Here is a 6000-nt window from a genome sequence, read left to right as displayed (position 1 = left end):
CTTTTCTGTCACGATTACTCATACTATGCTGTGATACGTGGATACACCGCGACCTATTCCTCAGGCTCAAAATTCAGACGGCAATTTTTCGATCAAAAAGATCTGATAATTCGCACAGCTCGCATACCCGCGAAGCAACGAGGTCAGAACGGTAGACGAGATATTCCGGTTACATGTAACGCATGACACACAGTTATGGAAGGATCACCCGATCTAAATATTTTCGCAGACACTACGCTCGAAAATTTCTTACACACCTTATATTACTCGTATTACGCGGATCAGTCAGCGGTCTTTATTCCAAAGCACATCTGACGCGGTTCTCGATCACGGTTGTCATTTGAAAGTAGCTGTCGCTAATCGGCAATGTTCGCACAATGGTGAAAATGCAGTGGCGATTCAATCTCGTTCGACGGTAAAAAAGAAAATAAAATAAAAAGAAGAAGAAGAAAAAACAGGAGGAATACAACTTTAAGAACCTACGACTTTTCGCATCGTGAAATCAGAGCTGGCAACGTATCTTTTGAATCTTTTAAAGGTGCACGCACCGCGGTACGAGAATGTTCTGCAGTATATAGCGCGGTTGACCGTTCGATCCTGCAGCGAGTCCGCGGTGCAACTCTGCCGATCGTTTCGCTCGACTCGTACGGAGAGTTTGGACCTGAAAATAAAGAGGGAGGAAAAAAAATCAGCGAACATATGAAATAGACAACTACGTACGAGATTCCAATTATCTCAACGCGTCGCCGTCTCACCGCCATAGCGTTTTTCCACTGGATACGAAGAGATGCAAGGCCACTTGAGCAACGACGACGACATCCGCATCGGTCGATGTAGAAAAAAAATTGATATTCAACATAAATCTCGTACCAACGATGTGAGTTAAATGCATCGCTGGTTCAACGAATCACCGATGAAAAATATGTGAAATCTGCACAGAGATTTTCACAAAGTGAGATCGGTTCGAATGAAAATTGGAAGCACTAAAAATGTGAAATTTACTCGAATGTGAGGTAAAAATGTCAGGATTGGTATATAACCGCAGGTTTTATAACCATACAAGGATGTAAAGAAAGAGATAAAAAGAAGTATGCGTGTATACACGTATACATACATGTATATCTTTCGATTTAGGTTTCAACAGATTCAACAGAAAGTCTCGCGCCTGTCGGATCACGTTCGTCAGAAAGTCTTTGTCGGTGAATGCGCCGCGCATGAGATCCCTGGAGCTCCGCTGCAGCTACACTTATACGAGCGATCCTGCCAACAAGGCGTTCGGGCGTGAGCGGGTTCTCGTTGTAACGCTTACTGACGCGCTGAAATTTCAGATATCAGATTTGCGAATATAACAAGATACTCTCTCTACGTATACCCCCGTTGGTTTCGGTGTCGAAAATCGGTGAACCCTCGACGAGGTACGGTAGATCCTTCCGAATCGACGTGATTCTTAGGCTATTTATAACACGCGCATAGAAATGACCCGGTGGTTGAAATGTCCGAGGCGTCAACGCGGTGCGCCCGGAGCCCCGCCACGGGATATCCTCGTCCTCAGCGCCGATCGAATAGAATCCTTGACTGCGAAAAGATACGGCAGCGGCGGATCAGAAACGCCGGGGTACGAGGGCAGCGGCGGATCTCCGTCGGGTTCTGGCTGCCTTTACCGATCGGTTGTTACCATCTGCACCATAATTTAGGCGAGTGTGTTTCGCGCGCGGGATGCGCGTCCGGATTCCCCGGGCAGGCATACCCGGGGGGCAACGTTCAAAATGGAATAGGAAATTGGTAACGTGTGAATACGAGGGCGTCGCAAGGGCGGAGAATATTCACGGAGGGAAGCCTGAGAGAGTATTCAGAAAAGCGGGACACCCTGTATAGTATAGGTAGGCAGCGCGCATAACCGCGCGCTGCGAGATGAGAAGCAGCGCAGGAGGAGAGTTAATTGAATCCGAGGAGCGTATAAGTGGAATGGGCTATTCCTCCGGTCGACTTTTCTTATTCTTCTTTCTTTCGTGTGGAGGTACGCGAAGGAGGTGAAGGTGGTGGAGCAGGAGGAGGCGGAGGTGGAGGCGGCAGCGGAGGAGTATGGGGGAAGCATTCCTTTGTCTCCGAGCGGGGACCTAGATCATATAGGTATAGGTATAGGTATGTGTACGCGTTCGGTCATTCCAATATAACTATATATATATACACCCCAGCGTACTCATACGTAGGTATCGTACATAGGGGCATAATATACTATACGCCACAACCGAACTTACTATATACACGCAATGAAAGACGTCACACGTCCGTTCACCGCACCGAACCAAAAACTACCATTATATTGTATACGTCTACCTTCGTATCTCTCAGATCCATGTACGTACGTACGTACGAATGCCGTACCTACCTGTACCTCGACGTATACCTTCTCCAATGATTTTACCACCGAATTTGGAAAAATCACGATCTTTGTTGCGAACGCGTCTGTACCGTTTTTTTTTTTTTTTTTGTTATCGACCATTGAAAATCGACGGATCGAGTGTGCGGGATGATATCCCGTACGATGTGTACGTTATATATATATATATATATATACAACGTGTCCGCTGGTATCGGGTATTTGCGTACCCCGAAAGTTGCACGGCTGCGGCGGCCATGCGTCGTCGGGACAAGGAAACCTGTTCGGATGAGTAAACAAAAAACGAGCAGATATTATATGGGCCTTGTATCGCTGCTTTATTGCTAATTTAGAGACACTCACTGCTCACCGGCACCACCAAACTTTATAGCCTTCACTTTGGAGGCTCGCTACAGAGATAGTCGCGGGACTAAACGAGCGAAGGACCGATTTCCGATACTCTCACGGAATGGAATCGCGAGTGATCAACTTCTCGCATTTCCTCGCGTTACGCTAAATAAGTATTTGGAAATTGTCAACTCGACTGGTTCGAATTTCAACTGGAAAATTTTTATTCTCTCAAGCATACGGAATACCGTCAAACGGAATTATAACGTTCGGTGTTTCGGTCAACGAAATCGAACACCGGACGCAAATTTTCTCTCATTATACCCAACGTGAATCGAAGGGGGTTTCGGTCGGTTTCAGACTGCAACTTTTTGCGATTCGTGGTCAGTGTATACTAGAATCGAGTGACGGTGCAAGGAAGAGGCATCCCGGTTATATGTCTGTAAACTAATTTTATTACAGCTGTATCCCAACCAATTTTCTCGCGCACTGGAAATTACGTTATATATATATACTTTTGCCTAACGAGCGGAGGCTGATGTTATATATATTTTGGAATGCGAAGAATCTGAAACATAAATAACGAAACGGAGTCCTGCACGTCTGCAAAAACGACGCTAATAGGAGCAGACAATGGAATTCGAATTTTTGCTGAAAAAAGGAAGAATCCCTACGAATACCGAATGCGTCGAGGTTATCCTGTATTTCGCCATTCTCTTGATATACGGGGTGTCTTGCCGGCAAATCCTCCGGAGCCCTACAACCGCGAGTCTTTGTAAATCTTGTTCATCGCTATCGGCCGCAAGCTCGATTTTTTTTCCGACTCAAACAGCTGCGTGATCACCATCGATACCGAACGCGCGAATCTCGTTGTCGGTAAACTTGAGAAATATGTCAAGGAATTTGAAAAATATTACGAACAATAAGCGTTGAGTAAGGAATGAATAACAGGTGCGGCAAGGGCAACAAGTTCGTCCCTTTGCAACGGGGATGCGGAATGACGTCTAATCTCGTCACTTCCATCAACGGCATTTTATAGTCGTTGACAAACCGTGAACGAGATAACGGCTTCCGAGACCGTATATTATCTTAGTATTTCGCGAAACGTCTCGTATACACGTGCTGTGTAGCTGAAGCGGATTCAATTTTCGCCCATAATAACCCCCCAATTAGCGTCGGTACCGAACCGCGGCTCCGGTTTATTCCAAATTTCACGCGAATAGCGAGAAGAACGACCCTGAAATCATTCGGACCTGGTAATCGATTGCCGATGACAGGTGTAGGGTCGAAAGATTTCATCCCGTACTCGATGATCCTTACGCGTCGATTGTCCTTAAAGAAATATCTCAAGTGATGGGTGATCATGATACATCCGCGTGTCGCAGCTCAGTGAATGTCGATTCGAAATTGAAAGGGAACGGGCGAAGTGTCACCTCGTCGAAATCACGCAAGGTGTCAAGGGGTCCGTCCTCCCCCTAATTGACAAATTGGAATCTTATTAGAAGGTCGTGCGGTGTGCCGGACGAGGTGGAGGTGAGCGAGCAGCGCGTAAGGAGGCCTAACAGGTTGTAGAGATGGTATATAAGGCTACCTTGCCGAATGCCACCCAGGAAGCGTTCGCGCGTGCGCGATCTGTGTGGCCTCGACCACCGAGACAGACCGACAACTACCGATCACCACCGACGCCCAACGGACACACCCGAAGCGGACGTGTGCAGGCCACCCGGTAGAGAGCGCGCGTGCCACATCCTGTGTGGTCCAGAGGGAGAGGCAGGCACCCAGTCCCGGGTCCCGTCGGCTGACTCCCGGGCCGGTGCGCTGCTGCTTTCTATCCCTCTCTCTCTCTCTCCGCCGTTCTTCCTTTCTCTTTTTCTCTCCAGTCTTTCTCGGCCGGAGTCTCGGCCATCGGTGCACCATGTGCAGCGGGGCCGAGAGGAATCGTGCGGATGCCGCGAGCGCCGCTAACTTCTAGCGAAAGCTGCTTGGCTTTTACCCGCACCTACGTTTTACCTTCGGCGTACGTTGAATCCAGGGGGGTGACGTCGGTGTTGAGATAGTTGCGGGGGTCTGGCGATCGAGTCCCACGAAAGGGGGGCCCACTTCTTCCCGCCACCACGTGCTAACTCACGGTCCAAGGATCTGCGGAGAACTCCTCTCGTCTATCGTCGGTTTCGGTTTCCCCGCGCCGATGGGCTCGTTTTATTCCCCATCTCTTTGTTTCTATCCTCTTTTACCGGTTCTTCAATTTGCCCGTCTTGTTATCTTTTCACTCCATCATCGGAGCTCCCCACTTTTCTCGATACCACACTACGTCGGATTCCTCGTCCCTGCGAACACGCACATTCGTATCTCGTAGTTAATTTTCGATGTTCACCGACAAAGAGCACATGTCGACTCCGCCTTATTATTTGTTGTCGAGTTAGTTTTCACGCGAATGTAATTTGCCAAATAGGCCTGGTATACCTATACCTACACCTGAGCGACGCCGGGACTCAAATGTTCCGTTGTGGTGGATTTTTTGATGACGCGCGTCCCCGTAAGTCGTGGTTAATCTGCGGTGGGCGTCGTCGACGATGTGGCGTTCGGAATAATTGTCCTGACTATAAAATGCATTTTTGCATGTTAAATGTAAATGGATTCGCGTTCGTGCTCAACGGCATTGGGTTCAAAAGAACCGCCCGCTGAAACGAAAAAAAGACCAACCAACGGCACAAACCAACCGCATATACACAACCGAAACTATCGTACGAGGGCCGAATACACGCGCCGCAACCTCTTCAGCTTCCAGCGTCTTCGTTCTTCAACCTAAATTTATTTTATATTTCTACCTTTTCTGGACCTTTCACAATATTTGGGTGCAGTTTCGCGGCGTGTACACTGCGGCCGACGCGGGAGGCTTTAGTCGGTCGATATTGTTTTGAGCCTTGAGTGATGGATGGCTTGCTATCCTACTGTATCCTCTGATCTAGTCTCTCCGCTCCTGTCCCAGGGCCGTCCGGACCTCGACAACTGGTCAAATATCTTTTGTTGGGCCCTTTTATTTCTGGCCAATCGCCCCTCGGGCTTCCGCTCTTCCGTCCTCACCCCGTACCTGTGTTTGGCTGTACGGATTTGAACACGTGGTGAAAAAAAAATCCGAATCTAACCAAATTTTTCGTATCGATCAGCTACGTGTAATACGGCGAGAGAAATCGATGTGTTACACGTCGCCGATATGTTTATTTGATGTTAATCATTCCGATATCCTTGCCGTTAATCCGATACGGATCTGA

Source organism: Athalia rosae, chromosome 2, assembly GCF_917208135.1.
Source record: "Athalia rosae chromosome 2, iyAthRosa1.1, whole genome shotgun sequence".
NCBI lineage: Eukaryota > Metazoa > Arthropoda > Insecta > Hymenoptera > Athaliidae > Athalia > Athalia rosae.
Note: the sequence above shows the minus strand (reverse complement) of the source record.